The sequence below is a fragment of the Manis javanica genome, chromosome 16, assembly GCF_040802235.1.
Source record: "Manis javanica isolate MJ-LG chromosome 16, MJ_LKY, whole genome shotgun sequence".
NCBI classification, from domain to species: Eukaryota; Metazoa; Chordata; class Mammalia; order Pholidota; family Manidae; genus Manis; species Manis javanica.
In genome coordinates, this window is record NC_133171.1 from 22611879 (window position 1) to 22638140 (window position 26262).

The 26262-nt window shown below is 41.4% G+C and overlaps 1 protein-coding gene and 1 long non-coding RNA gene across 2 annotated transcripts in view; one reads left to right on the plus strand and one right to left on the minus strand.

Annotated features, from left to right (window-relative positions):
- LOC140846712 (uncharacterized) overlaps positions 1–26262 on the plus strand; it is a 272464-nt gene that overhangs the window by 89682 nt on the left and 156520 nt on the right. The window lies entirely within an intron of this gene.
- On the minus strand, positions 1264–25030 carry LOC108394587 (uncharacterized). The gene is made up of 4 exons (XR_001852467.3): positions 24937–25030; positions 6401–6575; positions 5763–5949; positions 1264–5434 (listed from the first exon to the last, which is right to left on the minus strand). It is a non-coding gene; the product is annotated as an uncharacterized lncRNA (long non-coding RNA).

Sequence of the window (26262 nt, forward strand, 5' to 3'; positions counted from 1 at the left end):
GCTCGCCGGAGGGAGGGCGCGGGTTCGGCCCACTGGCGGCTCGACGTCCGGAGCAGCGTTGCTCTCCTTCGACAGGTAACTCATGGAAGCCACTTTCTACATGTTTTTGTTTCCTTAAACCAGTGTTTTGTTCTCACATTTTGGTTCTAATCAAGAATGGATTATTCTTGTTTCGTTCTTGCCTTTCTTCTTATTTAGGTGTCTGTCAGCAAAAATGTTTTTTCTCTGTGGGCTTGTCCCCTGCATCAATTTACATGAAAAATACCGAAAACTTCCAAGTGAAAAATCTGTATACCCTGATTGCTTTAAAAGTGGGATAATGCTATACTGAAGAGTGAAATTTCCCTTGTAAGGGATTTGAAACAGTTCTGAAAGAGGAAACAGCATTTTGTGATGCAATATACTTAAGAGGCAGATTTGTCTTTTTCAAACAAGTTGTCTTAAAAAAACGAAGCAAAAAAATCAGCACAGTTGCAGCAGGTTGTAAATACAATATTCTGTAAGATGTAATCAGGAATATTTTGATGGGATATTGAGGAAGGAGGTAAAAATAATGCTTTTTGAGTGACACTAGTGGTAAAGCAGTTGAATTTTTGTTCTGTTTTATATTCTGTATTCAGATAATTAAATAATTGAGAATAGGAGAAGGCAAATAGAGTGCATTATAAATAGAATAAAACTAAAACATACACACAACCAAATGTGTCTCAGTATATTCATATAAGGCCAAAATTAAATGTATCTCAAAATACCTGTACAAGACTAAAAAATAACGTTTCTTTTAAATAAAGATTAAGAAAATTTACTGCAAAAATTAATTCAGCAACTACAGAAAATAGATTTTTTCTAAAAGGATATAGGGTCAAGATTTTTATAGTAAGTTCTTTAAAATTTTTGAGGTGAAAATATTCCTTATAAAATGTAAATTCATCTAAAGTATGAAAACTACAGGAAGAGATACAAAATATTTTACAAAGTTAACATAAAGCAGATCCCAGAGCTTGAAACAAACAAAAATTAAACTATAGATCAATCTCTTAGAAAAATTGACAAGTCTTATGTGCAAATTAAATCTAGCTGCACATTTTAGAAATAATTCTAATGCAAAATCTCAATATGGTAGAGAAAAATTAATTACCACTCCCCAAATGGAAAAAGTAAGTTGATAAAATTTTACATGCATAGATGCTAAAAATTTTTAATGCAAGAATAAGATAGATGCACATGTATATACATATATATTGCTTCATATACATTCCTTGTAAATACAGACAACATATATTCTTATGTGTTATCCAAATATATATGTACACATAAAGCACATACATGGAAACTATACATGCATATTTCATATATACATGGTACATACTAATTTAAAAAGTGCATAATTCTACAAACTAAAAATTATAAAAATTTTCTAAAACATCTTAAAGAGAACTATGTGCAGAAACACTTCAACAGAATTCAAAATAAGGGATGATTCTATAAAGTTTTTGAAAACTAGGACAGGCAACTTTTACAGGTCATGTGGGAAAATACATGGGTAAGAAGACCAAAGCCGCAGTTCTGAGAAAAAAATTAATAAAGAGTTACATGTTTCCTTTAGGCATTAATGTGTTACTATAGAGAAATAATAATTAAAATGATATGTTATTTCTGAATACATAGACAAACTAGTGAAACAGGCTAGAAAGTCTTCAAATACTCTGTATTTGTATTATGAATCTAACATTTAGACAGAAAGATTCATCAATAAATGGAACTGGAAAATTATTTCATTATTTTCAAAAATCACCTGAGGTCTTAAACCAAAATATCATTCAAATGGGTAAAATATTTGAGTGCAAAGGTGAAACTGTAAGAAAGTATGGGTAAGTGGGATTAATTTCTGATCTAATTTTCTCAGCCTACCAGTCAAGAAAATAAATCAACAAAAATTGATGGACAAAACTAGTTAAAACTTTAAAATTCTTTCTTCAGGATGCGATTAAACATAATTATAAAGAAACTAAAAATCTAGAAAATGTGTGTATCATATATGATAAATATGAATATCTTTTATATATAAAGAGCTGTTTTTACAAATTAATAAGAAAAAGACAAAAACCAGATAGAAATTGTGAAAGGCAACTCATAACAAAGGAAATAAAAACAGATAAATTTTGACACTAAAAAATAACTAGTTTCCAATCATACAAATTAAAACACAGTGTACACTCCTCAGCAGTTAAATTAGAAAACAAATTAGAATACGTATTTTTTGGCATGGCCTACTGAAAATGTATCTATAATGCCCTGCTATTGGAATATAACCTGCTAGAAACTTTCTGGTAGGAAATACAGTACCCAGTTTCAAAAACAATATTATCCATTTTCTTTCTGTACACTTTGACCCTTATCCTTGTAATAAAAATACACATAATGTAATAGGATCTTTAACCTAGCATTATTTGTCATAATACAGGGCAGTAATAAGATAAATGTCCAATAACAGCAGTTCAGTAAATTATAGTGTATCTATATAACAAACTGAAAAGTAGACATAGGTCAAGGACAGATTCACATTGTAATGTAAAAATGTTTATATACATATGTGCATACCGTATATATAACCTCTTCCAAATATATACATGCATATACATACACATATATGTCCAAAATATATGTGCATGTATATTTATATTTATGGGTAACCAGAAGTCCACTTAATGACAGAATTACCAATGCACTAAAAATGGTGTAATTAAAATGTTTGTCTTGTTAAACATTATCTCTATGTCTGAGGTTTTTACATCAACATATTACTTCTCTAATCTGAAAATGTTTAATATTCTTTTTAAAGCAGAGGATTCATGTTTGTTTTTTATTCTCAGGCTATATAGTTCTTTCTCTAATATCATGTCTTCATCTTCTCAAAAAAGGATTCGCCCTACTACAGGATGTTCAGGGAATAGAATGCACCTGTAGTGAGTGACATTTCTCTACCACTTGACTACAGTTCTCTGGGGCGTTGGCTCAGTGACTTTCTGATGGGGAATCAAATAACTTTGAAATGATGCTTAGGTATGAATAGAAGGAAGTATAAATTTGTTTGGTATATGAAATACAGATTTAAATCACCAATTTTCCTATCTTAAATATTAATAGAAAGTTCTCCATCCCCAGTCTCCCTGAGCTGAAAATACCATGAACTTACATTTTATTCAAGCAAAAACACAATTCCATAGGAGAAATTGAGGACTTCCATTAGTGAACTTGGAGGGAATACAAATGAGAGTCCCTTTAGATACAATTCTAATTGACTATATCGGCCTTGGAACATATGTTTATTAAAAAGTTATTCTTTTGGATAACTGTGGTTAATTCAGTGTAATTTAAATTTCTCTGTTTTCAGGTGTATGTATATCCCCAAAGTAGACAATTTAAATGTCAGTGTATACAAGATGGTTTCCCTGCCTTCAAACCATGATGGTGCTTACCACAAAGTGCTTGAGGTTACAGTTTCTGCTTCTGTTAACCTGGCACTGAACTGTCTTCATATGCTGAGGTCTGATTACGGGAGGCTTTTATGGTGTATCAGACAGCCCCTGGGCTTATGAAATCTGTTCAACTTTAGCTTCTCAGTTAAGAGGTTTTAAATGGTATTTTTCAGCATAGTCTAGTTTGCTATACTTCAAAACATTTGCGGGTGAATTTTTGTTGGCTATCTGTATGCATGTGTGCATGCGTATGTGTGTTATTTTAACGAAGTAAGAAACTTGAAGTATCTAAGATTTCTCTAATGCAAATATCCTACTCAAATGAATGTATGTAATGTAAAACATTGAACAAAACTCTGTTGCGGTTTATCGGTGTGAAAGGCACACTTCTTAAAAAGGGTGTTGGGAGCCCACAGCATCCCTGGGATAGCCAGAGACCCTGGCTCACATTCGAGAGCAATGCATTTGTCTGTCAGATTGTGCTGCTGGCAGCTCTTATCCCTGCAGTCCAGGCAGCACAGCTTAAAATGCTGACACTGGGTAAGGCCACCAGTCTACCCCCCAGGCTTCTGGACCCGGTGTCTGTCCGTTGGCGATGCGCTTGCTGGACTGGGTCCCACAGGGCAGCTCCTTCTGCCTCCACTTGACCAACAGAACTCTCTCGCGTGAAGAAGGCCTATGCTTCCTGGCTGGGGATCTTAGGAAAGTAGGTGTCTGGGTTTTATTTTAGGGAGGCAATAATCTAACATAGAAAATACCCCGGACAAGAGAGGGATGTTCAGACCTTGTTGGGAGATAAAAGAGAAATGCTTATTAGAGTCAGTCCTCCCCCTGTCCCGATTCAAAATGCCTCTTCCAAGCCTAACTTCCTGTAATAACGATGTATGCTCCTTGGACGATGCACCTGTTACCTAGACAAGCTAAAGTCTCCTTTCCTTTGTCTCCAAAGGCAGTTAGCAAACAGTTTAACAATTAATACACGTACCTCAAGTTCAGATAGTCGCGGTGTCATTATTCTTTCTTGAGTTTTGGCTTTTTCACATTCTGTAAACTAGGAACTAAATGGGCGATGCTAACCACCACCGACCTACTCTGTCTAGAAAGAGTGAACCAGGAAGGTAGGGCAGAAATACACATTAAGATCGTGTCACTCTGTTTCTGACCCTGAAGAATAAAGCTGTGGGCAGGCACCACAGGCCGTGAGCACAGGACCGTGTCTGTGTGCTGCCCAGATGCTCTCGGAGCTCCTGGCGGGACCCAGAGATGCAGACGGGAGACACCCAGTGGGAGAGGGAGAGGGTGACGCATCCTGTGCCCCAGGCTGCTTCCCCCTGGACAGCACCCTCTTTTTATTAGACATTATGTTCTATTTTATTTTCATTCAAACATTTCAACTCTCTGTAAGGTCTGGTGATTTGGGGTAATAGGTACATGGTAAGGCAGTAAATTCTGTGAGTGTTTTTATTGTTGTCTGTGTGCAGTTGGTTCTTTGGTCAGAAACAGTGCTGTGAATCAGGCGTCCAGGAAGCTCAGAGACGTGGCTGCTGGGAGGAGCATGTCAGGATGGAAGGCACATCCTTAGGAAATGTTTGGCCCAGTCAGGATAAGTTATTCCCCTGCTGATGAAAGCAGTCTAATGCTCCAGTCCAGTCAGGTGGCCACTGGGTCCCCGGGGAAAAGTGAGTCCTCTTTGGCCTCTCCCTTGGGCTGGGGACTGGACACCCCTCAGGGGCTGGAGCAAGTGGCCCAGAGAGGGGAGGTGTTTGCTGCTGTGCAGGCTCTAGACGCGGCCCTCGGAGTCAGGGCATCTCTTGGCCAGGCAGCACCGGGCCGGAGGATGAGGCCGGCAGTCGCTGCTCACTGGAGGCCTGCGGGGAGCACCCTCACGGTGCACGGTGCTCCCGCCCTCGGCTCCAGTCCAAGGGTTCCACCCACATGCTTCTTTCTAAAACACCCTGGAAAACAACCCGACATATCACGTTTTCCAAGTTGCTCTCTGTCCATAGAGTCTTTCACCACCCACTTCTGCGGCTCCATATCTTCGTCTTAACCACCCTTCTCTCTGCAGAGAGAATTAGGTGCCATGTAACCCGATGGTGAGTAAGGCTGAAACGCTGCAGCCCGTCCATCCCCTCTCCGGGCACCCTGTGAGGGGTGTCCCAGGGATCATTCCCCTATTGCTTGCCGTGCACACCCCTGGCTGCAGCTGTGGGTGGACAGAGGGGTGGATGTGTGGCAGAGTAGGCACACTGGAAGCAGGAGCTGCTTGTTAAAATAACACACCTGCGCTTTCAGAGCCTGTTCACGTTTGTATCTCGTGATTTACTTCTGAGGAGCCCATGTGTTTGTTCTGGTTTATAGCACCTGGTAACACCAGCTCCTGACGGGCAGCTCAGGTTACCCTGCCAGCCAGTTCTGTGATCAGGCACTCAGTCTCTACCGGGGCCCAGCAGCAAGCCAAGAATTATTTCTGTAAAGGAAAACAGTTATTTGTCATGAGGGCCTGGCCTTACCCCAGAACCCAGGACTCTGTGTTTCAGCTCCCCACAAATGCCAGATCCCTCGGGGGCAGCATCAGGTTCCCACGGTCCTAAGGTTCCAGGGAGAGTTACAGCTGTACAGCCAAAATCGGTCAAATTATCTTTTCTCTATTTTTCTCTCAATGCTGATGAAATTTTGAGCTACTTAGTAAATGAATCTGATCAACACACCCAAAACATGATTTTTTTACAATAAAATATGAAAGGATGGACCCTGGGACACACGTTGTTCTCTGCAATAAAGGGTGCATTTGAAGGCATGTCCTGAGATTTCCAGACCTCTGAATTCCCCGGAACTTCACTGGGCATCCAGCCCCTATATCATAATAATAATCACTCTCACCCTCCGGCAACAGCAACGCCCCAAGTCGTCTGGCAGACCTGCTGTGTTCTGTTCACGGTGCTCCGGCCCTGCCGTCTTCCAGGTAGAGAGCGGCTCAGCGCCTTGGGAAGGAGACGAAAAGGTCTTGGGAGGTACAGAGTCGCCGAGGCAGGTTACTGAAGATGTAATACTCCCCCTCTTAAATTACTGCAAACACATCCTGGTTTTTCCTGGCTTTTGGGATGGAGGGAAAAAAAAGACATATTTGAAATCAGTGCTGGCATATAATTTGCTGGGAGTCTTGTCGACGTGCTCAGGAAGCCACCAAGTGACTAGAATGAGGAAGAGCGATCACACCGGCACCGCGATCCCTCGCTAGGAGTTTCGCGGACCCACGCGTTCTCCGAGCCGCACCTGTCCCCTGCGCGGGACGACGGGCGTGTCGGATCACGTGGGCCGGGCTCAGCGCGCCTGTGTCTTTCGTGCGTGTCGGCGGTACTGATCTCCGGGACCCGCCCAGGCAGGTGGTACTGCTATCGAGGGGGCGAGGGCTGATTTTATGCGTCAGCTTGACTGGGCCGAGGGTGCCCAGGCAGCTGGTAAAGCCCTGTCCCCGAGTGTGTCTGTGCGGGCGCTTCTGGAGGAGACTGGCATTTGGTCGGGTGGACCGGTACAGATCTGCCCTCGCCAGTGGGGTGGGCGCCGTCAATCCGTGGAAGTTGTGAAGAGAAGCCAGGGTGGAGGAAGGGGCATTTCCTCCCTCTGCCCGAGCTGGGCCGTCAGCCTTTTATTGCCCTCGGGCATCAGAGCTCCTGGTTCTTGGGACGCAGAATGAGCGGCACCACCAGCTCCCCTGATTCTCAGCTTGTAGGCAGCAAGCAGACGGTGGGGCTTCTCAACCTCCATAACCACATAAGCCAATTCCTATAGTAAATCTCCTCTTCTGTTTATCTCTTTCTGTATCCCACTGGTTCTGTTTCTCTGGGGAACCCTGACTAATGCCAGGGTGAGAATCAGGGCCTTTCACCGGCTCTCTCAGCCTAATCCGCCAAGGACAGAGAGCTACTACGGACATTCTCTTAGCTGCTGGGGATTCTTACTCTCATCTTAATTTGGCAGCAGAGTAACACCTATGTGTTTGTTCAAAGAGCCAGTGGGCCACCTGGACACATTTAAGTCAAGTCTGTGTGCATTACCTGATTCCAGTGAGCCACCACTTGGACCGACGGGCCAAAGTGTGCTGGATCTAGGGATTCATATTAGCACACAGACAGTCGTATTCCTGGGCTGTGAAATGTCTGGATTTTTCCATGTCCTGGTGCACAAGTGCTCTTGTAAATGCCTGTAGGTCCTTTTGGGAGGAAGTCAGAATAAAATTTATATCTAGCACATGCTTTTGGTATCAGAACAAGCTCCTTCCTCAGTTGTGCCCCTGGTTTCTTGTCTCTTATCCTAGTCTCTGTGCTCTGCTAAGAATTCAGATGTCGTCCACAGGGAGAAATTACTGCAAGATCAGCAAGCCTTTAATCAGCATGCCTAATCCCAATATTATTTTTCATCTCACTACGAAGAAATCCTGTTTGAACGCTACACATAAGCAAGAATTCACAGCAATGGGAATTTTTTTGTTGAACTAGTTCCATCACAGAATGAATGAATTCATATGATTTCAAATTTTCTTCTCGATGGTGATAACACACAAGAAATATTTTTTTAAAAAACCGACTCAGTGTATTGATGGGTCGATAAAACTGCAGCCCGAGCAGGCCTTGCTGCCCATGTACCCGCTCTCTCCAGCTGTGGTGCGTCCGCTGCCTCCATCGCTGCTGCCGGGGCTGTAGTTGGGCTCCGGGGCTTCCACCAGTGATTCTGAACTAGAAAAAACTCACGCCTCATCAGTTAATTACGTATATATTTTTTACTTAGCAACTCAGGCACTATGAACGTCTGTTTATCGCATTACTCAAATGATTAAAAGAAAAGCCTGCCTTTCACTGTATCTGTGCTAGATAGTCTTGTTTATTGGTGATTAAAGGTAACAAGATGTGATTCTAAAATTCTTCTACAGGGAAAATCTCATCAGAAGGCAAAATATTATAAAGAAAATATGACATGTTTTATATCAGAGAGACAACTTTTGCCACATAGATCTGCCAGTGACTGGCTTTTTAAACTTAGACAAAGAGATTTAACTTTTTGAGCCCTGGTTTATGAATCTTTATTTAGAAATGGAAATATCTGCCCTGCAGTTTTGGCACTAATGTGCAAAAGGTATGTGGCCAGAGTTTGGTATATTGCATTAAAGAGTCACTGTTGAATATATGATTTAAAACAAAATATGAGAAAATGTGTTTTTATAAAAATGTATTCTTCATAAACACCCTTGGAAAGAGCAGGGGTGAGCATCATTGCCATGGGACGTTCTGTAGTTTGGTGGTACCAGTGTGCCCCCTACCCTGCCCCATTTCCATCGCCCTTTGCTTGTGCCTTCCCCTGGGGCTTCATTCCCACTGGCCCTGGAGGCCTCTCCGCAGGTGAACGTGCAAAGAGGGGTCAGGAAAACCACAGACGGGGTCTGGCACACCAGCTTTCACAAGAAGAGCAGTGTTTTTAACCATTTAAAATATCAGTCTTTAGAGTAAAATTTTCATCTGAAGGAAGAATTCTATGCTCCCCTTACCACTAGCCTAAACCATTTCTTCTTGGCCTTTTGAGGATAACAGATATTGGTTAAAACCACCAATAAGAGCTGTGGACATTATTTCCTGCTGCAGCTACAATGGTACAGCGTTAAATTGGGTCTGGTCTTTGCACAAAACCACGTTTGTTTGTTTTTTCTGTGCCCCCATAAAAGCAAATTTAGTTTTTGTTCTCATGTATTTCCTCTATATTAAAATGAAGTAACTACTCTCATTCCTATCATTAAAAATACAAATATAATGTGTATTTCAAAATGTATATTTTTTCCTTTAATAATTTCCAAAGTTTAAAATCTTTATTTCTTTTCTCCATGAGTTTAAAAAATAGCAGTTAATAATTATGAACATCCCAAATTTGTATACATATTCTGTTATCTTTAAAAAGAGCATTTTATTAGCACTCTTCTACACTGTTCAGATTTGTATTTTTTCTTCCATGTAGCTTTTAAGGAAAATGGATTTGGTTATTTTTTTCTGGACATGAGCAGGTCTGGGCTAAAGTTAAGAGGCCTGGAGTCCGTGGAGATATTCCTGGAAGCACCGGTTGCTGAGTCCCCACCACCTGGATTTGGGGGGTTTCTACTCAGGGCAATAGCAGGTGCAGGGCACGTGGCTTGGGGCTGTCCTCATAACTCGTTCTTGTGTAAACATTCTGGAAATGGCTCTTCCCTGCCTCTGTGCCCGGAGTTTACCCATCAGGGCATTGCTACCCTGCTGTGCCTCTTGGTACCACCCCTCCAGAAGCATGAAGGTCTTTTTTCACTTATTGTGGCTCTGTCCAAAAAGGTCTATCTCAACAGTTTTCTTTGATACACTACTTGCAGTACCTATTAACAACAACAAAACCCAAAAATCCAAAAATAACAAGACCAAAAATCCAAATGCAGACTGTTGTAGCCCGTTTCAGATCATAGTTGAATGTTGTTCTCAATCAAATCAAAGCTGAATATTATCTCTTCAATAATCGCTAAAACCTTGCAAAATTATCCTGAAATACTACCAGAAATGTGTACAGAAATGCACACACATTGTGACTATGTAAGGATACAAAAATTCATAGCAAAAATCTGAAATGAAATAGCCTGGAGTTGTTTTGATGAATGAGGGATTTGGGTAATTTTCCTTTCATCATTTTTTTCCTGTGCTTTCAAGTTTAATCATTCAAAGAATATTTACTAAATGCTGATAAAGAAATTATGTTGGGAATTGGGGAGATACTAAGAGCAAGATAGACATGGTCATTTTCCTTTGGACTTTTCGGAATATGGGGGCAATGGCTGTTCAATAAATAGAATTACTTAGAAACTCCCTCAGTCGCAGTCAGGACAGGTGCAGTGCAGACAGGCAGCACCGAGATGGAACTTGCTCTGAAGGTTTCGTTTTGGAAGAAGTAACAGTGTATTTGCCAATGTTCTTTAGAAAACAGAGACAATAGGACATGTTCATCTGGAAAGAGGTTTATCATGAGGCCTGGGCACTGAGACCCCAAGATTGCCATACACAAGCTGGAGACCCAGGGGGAACACCAGGGCGGCCTAGGAGCTGATGAGACAGATCCCAGCCCAAATCTGGAGGCTTGGGCACCAGAACACCAGGGAAAGAAAAGACTGAGATTCCAGAGAACCAGTTCCACCTGCCTCAGCGTTTTTGGTCTACTCAGGACCTCAGTCGATGGAATGATGTCTTCCCACATTGGGAGGACAATCTGCTTTACTCAGTCTACCCCCAGAAATGCTAATCCTTCCCAGAAACATCTTTGCTGACCCATCCAAGAATAAAAGATTTAAACAGATATCTGGGTATCTCATGATCCAATCAAAATGTCATGATCCAGTTATATAAAATTAACTGTTACACATATAATCTCCAAATGGGTTATTTTCATAAAGGATTTTTTTCTTTCATAATAATCAACATTCTTGAGCACATGGTGCAGTCCAAGAGTTGAAATAATACCAAAAGTTTAAATGTACTTATGTATTCTTTCCCTATGTCTCCCAAAAGACAAGCATTGTGTTTAATTTTGAGTCCATCACATTTATGTCCCCTGCCTCGTATTGTCATCACATATTTTAAATACCTATTATATAGTTAAGCTTTACTGGTTTCACTCTCTAATATGCTCTTTATGTTATGCATTATCTTCTGAGACTTGCTTTTTTTTTTTTTACTTAGTATCATCTTAAGTTAGACATTATTGGTGGCCACAGGTGTTCTTGTCTCGTTCCCAGATTTCTCGTTGTTGGTTAGGGTCATAGGATGAATCCTGACTGACAGGCTCCAGGCGGGAGTCGTGTGTGTGACCTCAGGGCTGCGTCAGTGACCTGTGGGTGCACACCCGCCTCCATAGCTGCCTTCCTCTTCGAGGAGCCCTCTGTCCACACGGTGTGGTGACCAAGGGCCGAGCAGCCTGAACCATGAGCTCCTGCAGAAAGGCAGGTGCTTCTGAGAGCCGTCTAGGCCAGGGAACAGTAGCTATGGTGGCTCATGGACCAGACCCACCCCTCTGCCCATTTCTGGGGACAGGCATCCTGTTCATTGGCTTCTGTGGGGCTTTCATGCCCTGACAGCAGAGATGAGTCGTCGTGGCAGAGACGCTCCGGCCTTAGAGATGAAGCACCGCCATCTCATCCCTGCAGAAAAGCTGCGGATCCGCCCCGACCTGATGGCAGCGCAAGTGAGCTGTGGTGACCCTTCGTGGTGCTCGGGCATCATGATCACCAAATAGTCTTTTTGCAGCAGTGTAGGCCCTACACCTAGTGTGCTGATGGTCACCCACACTGTGGCTCCAGGGCAGCTGGTCCTCTGCGGTGTCAGTGTCACTCCTTTCCTGATTTACAGCACTGTTTATGCAGCCATGCCTCTGCTGATGGACATTTGGGTTATTTGCAAATTTTTTTCCTTTTTATTTTTTTGCTACTAAAAGCATTGCTTCAGTGTTTCCAGTTTTTTGCGATGACAGAATAGCTCCTATTGGGCCAAGCAACCTGCAGATAATGACCATAAACTCTGGACAAAAACTAAAAACTATTTGGGGGCACTGGAGAGAGACTGAAAATGGAGATTACTGTTGGGGTCACCATCTGGAAGGACACTGTACTCTCTGAGCTTTTATTATGCCTTTTAGACTAAGATAGGCCCTGGTATGTGCTGTTCTAGGTGGCTAAAATAGACATTAAAAAAAACCCTCATTATCCCAGGCTTGAAAAACCAGAGGCTAGAATGTGGTACAACAATGGAAACTGAAAAATGAGGACAGACATCATGGAAAGGAGAAAGATAACGCGGGAAGAGCACAGCGCTTTGTGTGATTCTCAGCGCAAGTCTGTGTGACGCCTACACTGCACAAGTGCTAGAAGGTTTCCCAGCAGCCAGTCAGGCTCAGAGAACTGAGGTGAAATTTCAATAGCCACTCACTACACCCAAGACTATTTGCAGTTGGAATTTGACTTAAGACAAGAAAACTCCCTGCAAAAAGTTCCTCTTTGGAGGAACGTAACAAAATCTGGAGTGTCTACAGTGTGTAATTCACCCGACTCAGGATAAGATCAGCCTTGCCCTGCTTATAGAAAGAAACTGCTAGTTGTCCATATTCAAGGGAAAAGAGCATCAATGGAGACGGATCCCGACACAGATGATGACGGAGGAGGCTGAGTATCTCATTAGGATTTTAATTAATTGATTTCATTTAATAGGATTATTAAAGCAACTGTTGTATCTATGCTGATAGGTATGAAAGAAAATTTACCTCTAATGAGAGAGAGAGGGGAAATCTCAGAACAGCAATAGAAATTTTAAATAAGAAACAATTGGAAATTCCAGGACTGAAAATGCCTTATCTGCAATAAATATCTGAAGGATCTCAACAGCAGTTTGGAGATGACAAAAGAGCTGATGAAACTTGAGGACATGAATAGAATTAGCCAGTGCAGAGAAGACAAAGTTAAAGACATCCGGAGTTCCGTGGGGTACTCAGAAATGTTCAGTGTATGGAACCAGAGTTCCTCAATTAAACAAGAAAGAGAGAGAATGAGGGAGAAAACATTTGAAATAATACACTGCCTCCAAAATTCCTAAAGTTGGAAAATGTAATTTTCTTGTACAAATTCAAGCTCAACTAACCTCAAGCTGAGGACACGTAAGAAACCACGCCTAAGGATCTCAATATCAAACTGCGGAAAGCAGAAGAGGTGCACAAATATTGGAAGTGATGCTACAAATGTGGGCGAAAGATCTGAACAGACATATCACAGGAGAAGTTCTACATGTGGGAAATAAGCATATGACAAGATGACCAACATCAAATGGTATTGGGGAATTATAAAATAAAACAATAATATGATACTACTACATACTTATTAGTATGGCTAACCCACACCCCCACCTCTCCCCCCAAAAAAAACCCAAATCTGACAAGACCAAATGCTGAAAAGGTTGTACAGCAGCAGAGACTCCAACTCATTGCTGGTGGGAACGCTCAGTGGCCCAGCCGCTCTGAAAGGCCCTTCAGCAGTTTCTTACTAAACCAGCATATTCTTACTGCCATACGATTTTGCAATCATGTTCCTTGGTATTTACCCAAATGATTTGAAAACGTTTGTCTACGGAAAAATCTGCATACAAATGGCTATGCAGCTCTCCTCAAGATGAAGAAGGAAACAAGATGTCCTTCAGTAAGTGGATGGATAAATAAATCCAATGAACTATTATTCAGTGATAAAAATAAATGAGCTATCAAGTCACAAAAGACAGAGGAATCTTAAATGTATATTGCTAATTGAAAGAAGCTAGTCTGAAAAAGCCACGTACTATATTATTCCAACTCTACGACATTCTGGAAAAGCAGAACTGTGGAGAGGGTAAAAAAGATCACCGGCCGGGAGGGGCTCGGGGGGAGGCAAGGAGTAACGAATAAGTGCAGCGTGGGAGATTTTTAGAACCGTGAAACTGTTCTCTACGGTGAATAACAGTGGCTACTTGTCATTCCAGAATGCATGGAATGTACACAGAGAGACAACATAATGTAGTGAGAATTCGAACCGAATTGCACCAAATTTAGAGAATAATTTGGGGATAATCAACCTAGTCATGATTACAAGAGATATTTCAAATTATTATTTTTTGTTTAAAATGCAGTAATAGTATTGAAAAACACATGCCAAGTTTATGAGATTCTTAAAGTTTTTTTTTTAGCATAATCACTTACTCAGCATTATAACTTTATTAGGTAACACTAGTAATACTCTGATAAATTAATATTAGTACTAATTTTCTGTAGGTGCTCTTGAAAGTGTTTCTCATGTGCTGCTCTCTGGTTTGGTTCTTTTTTATTCTTTGTAATCATACAAGCCTGGAAAGATTTTTCCATTTCTAGTTATTCTGCTTTACTTTAAATTAAATTCATGTTTATTTATTAAGAGATGATTAGAAGTTTCCTTGTGAAATTAGACAAAGGTTAAGTATTCACCATTCCATTGGTGAAGTCAAGATAATATTTTGGATTTGAATTTTGATCCCTAAATTAACAATTAACCCAATAATTACAACTCTGAATTTTACTCATCCCCATACTGTTTCAGTCCAAGAAACTGTGGCGTGGGGCTTGCTTCAATTTTCTCAGATTCGTCTGTCAGTGGTTTTCAAATGAAAAAGCATACCCTATGAAAACACACTTGTAATGTGCTCAAAATATTCTTGCACATTTTGGAAACTTAAATCAAGTAATAACAGGAAACCTTAACAATGTAGCATTGAATTGCGATATAGTTCCTGTAATGGAAAGTTTTATGCTAGACCAGTGAAAAGGAAGTTAAAATGTCTCATTCACACTCTCGCTATTATTCCACCACGTCCTCTAATTCCTGCAGATGTGGGTGGTATTCTGCCAACCAAACCTCCCAGGGCACTTCGGCATTGCTGTCTCCTTGCTCCTTTCCCAGGTCTCTTTGCAAAAGGAGTGCAGATTTTAGAATCTCCATTGAAATTTGACTATTTGTTTTGATCCTTTTTTCACAGAGAAGACATAAAAGCCCTCAAGGACTGTTAAATAACAATTCAGTGCAATTAAATGGGTTCTGATCAACTGGATAATAACATTTGCTCTGAGCAAAAAGAAAAGGGGGATAAAATATGAAAATGAAAGAACTGCCAGTTGTTCCTCTCGAAATAAGAATGACTTACTGACTTCCTTTCATGCATATTTGGTTTTCTGCAAGAAACTCGAGCGACTGGGGTTAGAGGAATGGATGCCACGTGATGGCCCTCTGTTGGGATGGACCCTTGTTTTCGTTCATTGTTGCTTTTGAAGGTAGAATTCTGTGCCCTTACATAAAAATGAAAAAGTGAAACAAGACTTTAAACCGGGCATTTCCAAAGAGGTCCCTTTAGTTTTGCTTCTTGTATTTTGGGTGTTGGCATATACATTATTCAAGTGGATGTTGGTGTAAAGGATGAGTATGTCTAAGCTTTAGCGAGGAATGATATTCATGGATTTTCAGTATTTCCAGAGAAGGAGGATTTACATTCCTTCTTCTTAGTCTTTTACGATGCTCTGTGCGCTTCATAAACAGTCTGTGCACCAAGAAGCCAGGCCACATTACAAGCCCTTGGTCCATCAAATAAATTCTCATCAAACCTCAGTTAATCTAAACACACATACACATTCCTTTATGAAGATGATTATGACCAAAATGTGCCAAATCTGTCAGCAAGTATCATGCATAATATTTTCATGTAGCAGGAAAATTACTAGAAGAGAAGAAAAATGAATAGAGTTGGTTCTCAAGCCAGGACCGTGTTGCTTCTCCTCATGTTCTCTCCCCTGTTCTTGGCCAGGGTGTTTATGAGCTAATGTGTGGCCCACGCCATCTGGTCCTGTTGTCGGCCAGCAAGCTTAGGTGATGAGAGGGCACCGCACTCCATTTCTGAAGAGATCAGTTAGCTGCACACAGGGAAGCTTCTGTTTCATGGCTACTTCGTCAACCCTCAAATCACATAAACCCTCCTGCAAATCTGTGCATTGTTTTACATGAGAGAACTAGATAAAAGAGTACAGAGCCAGTGGAAGTCGAGTATAATCACATTACTTCAGCAGTAATGGTCTTTAGTGGTCTTTAATCAAACATGCTGGACTGCAATTCTGGCTCAGCTATTTAGTAGCTCCATGACCTTGGGCAAATTAATAACATTAAGCCTTAGCACCCTCGTTTGTGCGTCTTAGAGATAACAAAATACCTATATATTATGTGTGTTTATGAAGTAATAGGTGCAAAACTCTTGATCACCGTGCCTAGCTTATTGTAAGCATTCAGCCTTCATTAGCTGTTATCATTATGTGCCTTACTAAGTTGCAATAGCGATTTCAGTCATGTATTAATGACCTCAGTTATGTTGCAAAATGAAATTGAAACTACATGTAAAGCATATTGCATTTTCTTGTGCACTGAAGGAAAGATAAGTGATAGTATATTCTCAAGATCATACAATGTTATCCATTGCTAATTTGAGAATAATATCCAGTTCTCTGATATAATCCAAAGTTCTTTCTGGAAGCCTAAGATATTTAAGTAGACTTGTTTTTTAAAGACATGTCTATGCAATGTGTACACTTTGTTCCATGTGTTTTGTTTGAAGTAAAGTGTCTGTCATTATTTGATTTCAAAATAAGCATAATTTCAGAGTATTGACAACAGCTGTTACTATTAGAGAAAACACAAATGGATGGAGAAGAGTGTGACAATTCTTAAAATCTTTTGGAGAGGGCATACTTTTAATGAGTGATTTTTGGCTAAAGAACATCCCTTATTATTTATTCAAATAACTGTTAAAAGTCAACCTTTTAGTGTACATAAACAAAGTATATTAGCACACTGAGAAATTTTAGCTGAAGCCAGTCAACAGGACCTGGCCTACAGAAATCCCCCTTCCTTGGAAAAGGGGTAGGGTTATTGTCTCTTTTCCAGGTAATTATTTCATTTTTCTGCATCGCATTTCTTTTTCAGACATGGTTTTAGATGTTTTATTACCTTTAAAATTTTTCCACTAAACATCCCAAGAATTTTCCTGCAAGCAGTCCCAAGATGTACTTTGTAAATTTAGCAATGCCTTATGAAATGTTTACTGTGTCCAAATGAGCAAATTCTTTCCCAAATGTGGTCTTTTCAGTTATTCTTGGTCACCCTCTCATAGTTACTGCAATCCAGTTATGCTTCACCAAGAAATACAGATTTCGTAATACTAGAATCTTTACAGAACCCCTATTTAGCTCATAATCTTCACATTTGGCTCAGTGTTCTAGCACTACCCACTCTTCCTCCACAACATCTTTCCAGTATTACTTGCCATTCATCTCAGTAGGTGGTAAAATAAAATAATGGATTATATGAGATTTTCTTTAATGCTCATTGTGTCCCAAGTACTGCAATGCCAACGGGGGCCAAAAGCAAAACACGAGAACGTGTTCTTCTGTTAAGGATGGAGGATTTCGCAGCGCCTGGGGCCTAGAGATAAACGGCTGAGCGGAAGGAGCTTCCTAAGGAATGCGGCGGTGGTGGAAGGCGCCCCAAGGACACGGGGCTCATCTGATCGGGACTCGCATCCACCCCCAAACCCAAGGCCGGCTGAGTCTGTGCCGAGCTGCAGGTCCCGGTGGAAGGCAGTGGCCGAGCTCTAGGCAAGGCGGGCCGTGTTCGGGAGGCTTTGCAGGACTGTCACCCCTGGGACCTGGGACCACATCCCTCCCCCGGCCTCCGCTGGTGGGAATGCCTCCGGGTGGCGTCCCCTCCCGCCGGGGCCTGGCGTCTCCTCCCTGCCATTCGGGGCCCAGCTCCCAAGCTGCCTTCTCACAGGGGTCTCCCGCCGCCCCATCTCTTGCAAGGCACTGCCTGCATTTCCTCTACAAGGTTGCTCAGTCTCGTTCATTTGTTGGTCGTCTTACTGGGAGACCCCCTGCGCCGACTTGCAGCCCCACTGGGGTGTGAATGTCAGCAGGGTGAGGACCCGGCCTGCCTGCCAGGCTGTCCCTGCACCAGGGATCCGCTGGGTGACGAGGAGTCTTGGGAATGCTCCCAGGGGATGGGTGCACGGGGGACTCGCCGGGAGCGAGAGCCTGGGGCCCAGGCACTGGGGGCAGCCCGTCACCCGCCAAAGGGGGTGGGGAACGGCTGCTCCATGGGGGTTGCAGGTCCTGGGGCATGAGGGGCCCAAGCCCGGGGGACCATGTAGGGCAGGGGACAGCGGCCGCGTGCATTCCCAGGAGGTCGCTCCTGGGGGACCAGCGCCCCCTGGTCCCGGGGTCTGCCCCCCATCAGGTGCTCCCACGCAGCGCCAGGCCCTGGACACATGGTTGTTCTGGGGGCAAAGGTTTCAGCGCCCAGGGCTCGTCCCCACGTGGGAACACAAGCGAAATCCTCACGCTGCTGAAAGGGGGAGCCACAAACCCCGCTAAGCGGCCCGTGGGGGTGCGGACGCAGGAATGTCCTCCCGCGGGCGGTCAGGACGAGCAAGGCCGCCGGTCCGGTCGGCACTTCACGGGAGCGCGAGGGCGCAGGGCAACCTGAAAAGACACGTCTGCGACTGTCTGAAGTTGTTTTTATTGTCTACTTATAAAGTCAAAGCAAAAATTTAAGGCTTCAGCTCTAAAGATAATCTACTAAGGTAGCCAAACAAAGACAGCCTTGTAAAGTAAGTAGAACTCGTCTGCTTAAACAGATGTCAGAATTTATACAGGAATAAAAGAAAATACCCTCATTTACTACTTCAGGAAAACCAATAGAACACATAGGAGTGATCCTAAGAAATGTTCCTTCATGATGAAAACTTCAAAACCTTTTCTGAGTGGCACCTACAAACCAGTCTATCCTCCCTGAAGAGGCTCACTACTATTTAATGTCAGTTTTACGATTCAGTGCCATTCTGTCGGGGTCCAAGGAGGGCTTTTACAAAATCTGACTAATATTCAAGTGAGTTTGGAAGGAAAAATGGCAAAATAATTCTAGTATTTTGATAAAATAAACAAAACACTCCCTGGTGATCTGTATTTCCATATATTTAAATACCCTTAAAATCTACAATAATTAAAAAAATTGTATTGGCACAAAGACCAGTATAGAACTGTAAGTGTAATAATGCTCAGAAAGAGGTATTTATAACCATAAAATTTAGTGCATAATATAGGTAGCATTTTAAATTATGCCTGTAAGAAGGGTAAGGGAAAAATAAGTGATTTAATAAATGATAGTGTGAAACGAGGTTGTCATCTGGAAGGTAAAACACAGATTAAATCACCACCTGGCTCCTCCCCCAGAACATGATTCCAGATGAACTAAGGAAACAGATGTAGAGCCCATCAAAGAAAAAGCTAAAGAAAGTGCAAGAAAATGTAACAGATTGAAACAATTATCTTAAAACCACAAACGCCTCTGAGTAAAACATATAACCTAGACGCCACAAAGGGGTGAACTGACTGACAGATCAGATATCACACAAATTAAAATCTCCAGTGCAATAAGGCACTGCATGCAGGGCCCGAAGTCAGCAGCAGACTAGAAAATACGGGCCCTGCGTTTAACTGAAAAGGATGTTCATTCAGAGCTGAGGCTGTGATAAAAAAGCAGACTGACCACGGAGAAGGGCTATAATCAATTGTTCAAAAGGGAGTAGGAAGGATAAAAAGCATGTAGAAAGATGCTGAACTGTAATAGTACAAAAGAATAAAAGTGAGATCATTTTCTAGGTTTTTACCAATCTGTAAGACTGATAGAAATTTTTTTTTAATTTGAAAATCTCATTTTGTTGAGAATGCAGAAACAGATGCAGCCACTCTTACTAAAGTGAAAATTAATTCAGTTATTTTGGAACAGAATTTGCAGTATGTATGAAAAATATACATCACATGGAAATAATCCCACAATAAATATTCACCCATGTGCAAAAACATATGCTAAGTGATTTCTACACCATTGCTGTATGTGCTATGCTAAGGGAGAAAATAAATATCAAACCCCCACCAATGTCCAAATGGTTAAATGCATCTTATCATATCCATACTGTGGAATATTTTGTATCTATTAAAAATGATGAGATCAACCAAAATGTACCAGCCTAGAAGGATGGGCGAGTCATATTACATAGAAGGCATGCAGAATTGATTTGAATGTTAGGATACACTGATGTGCAAAGATGAATCTGCACACACACAGAGGCCTGGGAGGAAGCAAATGGGTCTCTGACAGTGGCTACATGTGTAAAGGGGAGGGACGGGAATAGTTGGTAAAACGGAGGTTCTCACTTGGCTTTGCATATTTCTATACCATTTCATATTTTTCAAGGAGAATGTTTCATTTAATTAAAAACTTAAAAAATTAGTGAAATTTTTGCACTGAGAAAAATACTATCTTCCATTGGTCAAAGCAATTGCATTTGGACCTTTGGACTTGTTTTTGATAACCTAATAAACCTAGAATATTTTTATTGATATAGCTACATGCCCATAGTACTTATTTTGGACTTCTAATCGTTCTTCGCAGAAAAAAAGTTCAGCTGTAAATGTAAGACTTCCGCTAACAAGGTTTTGGAGACTTAGTTTTCCTCAGATGATTGGTCTTGATTTTATTGATCCTTCGATTTACTAGCCTATTAACCAGACAAAATTAGAAAATGAAGCCATACCTAGTATCAACAGTAAAATAGAGCTGACATATTTCTTGTATTTCTTGATGTAGGTTGCACAATATCTGTGAAAATTTTATTCTTTAATGGATTCATTTATCTAAGGGAAGTATGTGCCTGTCAAAGAAATTCCTACCTAAACTTGTTATATTCTGCTTTCTGAGATAAGAGGTATGATATACTGTACACGAGAACACACCTTACGTGTGTGCCCACCTTACACACACACACACACACACACACACACACACACCAGTAACACATACAGAGAACTCGAAAATGCACATCTGAGCATCTGGAAAAATAAGATTCTGTTCTATGCTTATCAATATTCTAGCATATGAGATCTGGAGAGGCCACAGAGATCATGTAGTCCTCATATCACAGACAAATAAATGAGACCTGGGAAATTGTGAGGTTTGCTCAGGCCATGTATTTATTAGTTATGGGCTGGACTAGAACCCAGGTATCCCAAATTCTATCCCAGTATTAGTACCATTACATCCATTTTTCTTCAGATCAATGGATATCATATCTTTTTTCTTAAAGAGAGGAATCCATTTGTACTAACAAGGAATAAAACATAATTGACTAAGCATTTATATTAACTCTGCAATTATTTATGCCATCATAAATTGTATTAGAATGAAATGTTTCTGCAAAGCTCCATATATTTTTGAATGTTATATTTAATAACATAGCTGCTTGCTAAAATAAGACACATTTCTAAAGGAATTTGTCTCTGTTGTAAATGCGCCAATTTGATTTCTTTTGTCATTTAGGAATGCAGATGGTGTGGGGTCTGAGAGCCCAAAGCTTTCTTCTTTCTGTTTTGACTAGAAATAATAATGAATCCTTAATTACCATGCAAGAAAATATGTTTCAGTATGTAATACAAATGCATTGTTTACTAGGTTGATTTTATTATTACCAAGGAAACCATGGTAATAATATAATTTTTGTGTTGAAAATCTATTCAAAGGGGATCAGTGAGTGAAACAGGGTAGAGAAAAGAGGATTTGGATTTAGACCGAAAGAGTGTTTGGGTTCAATATGTGTATTTCTGGAAAAAAATCTCTTTTATTTAATTAAGTATGAAATAGTATTATTATATATATATACACATATGTATATTATATAAGAATATATTCTTATGGTACATTAAGCATTTATAACACTTAATATATTATACATATATACATGTAGGTAGAGATGCTAACATAATAAATTTTTATATACCCATACACAGCTTTAACAATTATGAACATTTTGCCAATCTTGTTTCAACTATTCCTCTTCCCACTAATATTTTAAAAGCAAATCTCAGATATCATGGCATTACCAGGAAAAATTTCAGTTTGTATATACCTTTTTTCTTAATGAGACAAAATATATATACACACAAATATATACATCATAAACATATACACATATATAATCCCTATGCCATTTTCACACCTAACACAATAATATTCCCTCAATATTATCCAACATTTAGTCTATATTAAAATACCCCCGATTGTTGCAGAAACATATGATTACAGACTATAATTGTTTCGTCAAATAGAATCTAGTTCAGATCTCCTCATTATTAAGGGTCATGTCTCCTTTTTTAACTCTAACTCCTGATCCCAGCCCGTTCATGCTGTAGGTAGGTTGGAGAGAATAGTTCTCTTGTCCGTTAAAATGTTTCAATTTCCACATTTAGTTGGTTGTTTCATTTAATGTCATTAACTTTCCCTGTATTCCTTGTAAGCTGGTAGATACAGAGGTGTGATCAGATCGACACAAACTGCTCGGCGAAAATGCCTCGTACACGGGCGCTCTCAACTGCCTTTTGCGTGTCGCTTAAAGCACACGGGGTCTTATTGTTCCATTTTTAAGGAATAATGAAGTTAATAGGTGGGCGCCGGGGGGTCTGTCTGATGCCTCCACTGCAGTTTTTCATCTGCATTCCACTGACTGGCTTTAGAATCCATTCAATAACTGTTTTTTAGATTTATTATTTAATTTTGGGTGATTTTCTATTTCTTTCATTCTTTCTACATGTTTTTAAAGCTGAACATTTTCTGTAAAGAATGATTTTTCCTCACTTTCTAATGGCTACTTTGAATTACAGGTCCTTCAGGAGTTACAAGATAAATACTTGGTCATTTTCCCTTTGCTTTTCAATCCCAAAGTCATGAGTTGGTACCCTGGTAGCCAGTATTGTTGGCCAAAGAGGTTTTTTCTTTCTTTTTACTATTGTAAATACAAAAATTTTATGTACGATGTGTATTCATCCGTTGGGTGATCACACTGCCCCGAGTATGCTCAGTGGGGGGCCCTTCAGGGTGGCGTTTGTGTCACATGTCACGACTCTACGAGTCATTCGGGAACTTCCTTTCTCCCAGGTTAAACACGATGTGCCCGGTGCGGCTTGGGCATTTCTAGCCCCAAACATGGGAATAGCTATTCTGCAAAAAGGCTGGCTTCTTTCCACAGGAAATACTACTAGAAACTATAATCTAGGTGCTGTCCTACTTCACTTTTAACTTCTCAAATTAATCCAAGCAAATTAAAACTGGTAACTAAATATCTGCTAAGAAAATCCCACCATTTACATTTCCCAGTATAAATAAGTATTATTCACATATTTTAGTCTCTGGTGGATTTTGGAGGAAGGCATTTCATTGTTTAATGTTCATTTTTTCCTCCATAAACTATGAGTATTAAGAATTGATGGTAAATTTGATTTATATAATGTCTTTCAGTTGCCTTAAATAAATTCATTTTATTATCTTTATATCCCATAATAAGACCCCAGAAAGGATAAAATAAATACAAAATTGACACTTGGATTTATATTACAATATTGATGATTTGACCAGACTAGAAGCTTGTTGTCTTTATGGATTCTTTCAGGTTTAAATCTGTAAGTGCCTCTACAGTCCCATATAGGACAATTCTACGTTTTCTAAGTATCTGGGACAACAAAGATGCATAATACAGCCCTTGAAATGTCCAGAGTTTGAACTCATAATATTTAGTTTAGATTTTCCACCTGGTCAAAGTCCTCATAAGTTATAAACTCCATTTCACTCTCTAAGACACAGAAAGTGTACAGTTCAGCGCTTTACCATTTTGATAACTACTTTTATAAACCAACAATTTTATGCCTTCTTTCAAATGAAATATTACCTCTTAACCCCCAAGTTAGTGAAGATTGAAACTAATGCAAGCCCAGCTGCTCTGTTTGAAGCAGAGGTGGGTGGGGAGTGGGGTGAGAGTGAGACCCTGGCTGCCCTCTCAAAGCGATTAACTTACCGGTGAGTCTCTAGGTGTATTTCCCAGACCTGCAGCCCCAGCACCCCGGGGAGCTCAGCAATGAAGGTTCTCCAGCCCAGTCCTGGGCACAGTGAGTCAGAAATTCAGGGAGTGCAGCCGGCAGTCTGTCTTAGCAAATTCTGCTGCATGCTAAAGTTTGAGAACCACTCACATAAAGTGCTCCATGTGTTTCAAAGTGCAATTTCCCTATGTCCCCTCCTCACCACCCCTGGGGCGGGGGCCGTTGCTAAACCTGCTTTATAGTTGACGCACCTGAGAAACCCCAGAAAAGTTATAACCAACATTCTGGCCTTTTCACCTTTGAACTGGGGTGCAGTTTACTGTATCAAGTGGCCACATTTAATCTCCCTCATCGTGGAAATTCTATTTAAAATGCTGGGCGTATTTTAAAATGATGCTTGACCATTATGTAATGAGAAGAAGAAATTCCCTGTAAGATAGTAATCTGAATGCAGAAGTGACATTTATTTATCCTGTGGGGCTACAGGAGTGTTAGAGGAAATCCAACCAGGCCCTCCGGCTAGTACAGCATTGCTGGCACTTAGCTTTCCCATAACACCCCTGCCCTCTCTTTTGATATTTTTTAAGTAATCACCCATTCAGGGAATTGGTGTAAGATGCCTCTGTTTTAGGTGCCTTTCATTCTTGAGGTCTCCTGAGCTATAAGAAACACTTCAGTCGCTTCTTATAAGACATGCCAGACAATGAGTTTAAGGATGAGGGTGTGTTTCCTCCTCCCAAGACACAAACTACTTGATTATTTGTTCAGGTCTCCTCAGCAGCTGGAGCAGCTGTGGCCACAGCAACCAGCTGCGATGTGACGGGCGTCATAAGCAGTGAGAGGGAGATTTGGTACCCAAGGAAATGAAAAAAATATTAGAGCTGTTATTATCTGTACTTACAATGGAAGTACCGCGTGGTAGATAATGGCATCCAAAGTTCTCTTTCTTATTTATCTTGCATTGCATCTCTGAACAAAACCGACATGCAGACAACTGAGGCTTGTTCTAATAACAAAATTGTTGCCCGAAATGAAATTCTTGACATACCAATCATTCTCTGTAGCCAAATCATTTTTTTTTTCATATAAACCATGTTTGGAGAATACTTTAATGAATGTTTTGCACTTAGTCATCCAGTTTATTTTCTTTGCTAAGAGGTCCTTCAGTAGCCACAAAAGAACAAAGCTGTTCAGGGAGATATATTTCCTGGCATGTTTTTAGCAAAAGGTCTTCCGAGGGAGTTAAGGCCAAAGAAGCCGACAACGATCGGGAAGAATATGACGTTTCTCTGCAATTAAAAGGAGCAAGCGAGGGGTCCGTGATTGCTGTTTTGACACAGCAGCTGAAGCGGGGCGTTAGTATTCGAAGGGCATCGCCCAATAGGCCTGAGAGAGCCAGACACTAACTTAATGGTTAGTGGATGGAGTGGTTGAGGCCATGGCCCTGGGCTACAGGTGAAGCTCAGAGACATTTGAGGGGAGGAGGGGGCGCCTCTGGGCCTGTCCGAGGGCCGCGGGGCCGTGATTTGCCCGAGGAGGGCGCTCTGCTCCCCTCACCCCGAACCTCCCTCCCCTAACCCCAACCTTCCGTCCCACAGCTAGGAACGGCATTTGACACGCATTCTCGCTCACAGCAATGCTGTCTGTATTTATTCATCAATCTTTAACCCTGAGGTCCACGTCAGCTTCCTTTCTGAGAGCTGCCCGGGGAAGCAGGTGGAGGATGGGACCCCAGGGGCAGCGCGTGGCAGGCGCAGTGTGAGCGCGGCCGTGGCTGTGCGCGCCGTCGGTCCCCGCGCATCACCCCGGTGGTGCTTGGAGGCAGGCGTGTGGTGTGGACGGTGAAGGCTGGAGGGCGGGTCACAGCGAGGGGGGGATGCAGCTCCGGGGCCCCGCCGGCCTGGACCGCGGCACAGCCCTGGGGTTTGGGGCTGCGGCTCCAAGGCAGGGGTTCCCACTGGCCCCTTAACAGTAGCTGGCAGCGTTGCTAGAAAAGCCATTGAATTGTTTTGGGGGTTTTTTTTGGTAGGAAAACTGACTATTCTCAAAACAGACCTTACTCAACTCCGTAGGATGAAGAGAACAGGATGTAAAATTAGTCCTGACAAGTGCCCTCCGCCCTGTCACCTCAGGGCTTATAAGGCGCTCGCCCAGCAGCGCGGAAGGCCGCCCACTCTCCCCTGGGGACCTCGCTGCAGTGAACGACGCGTCAGTGAAGCTCAGAGTC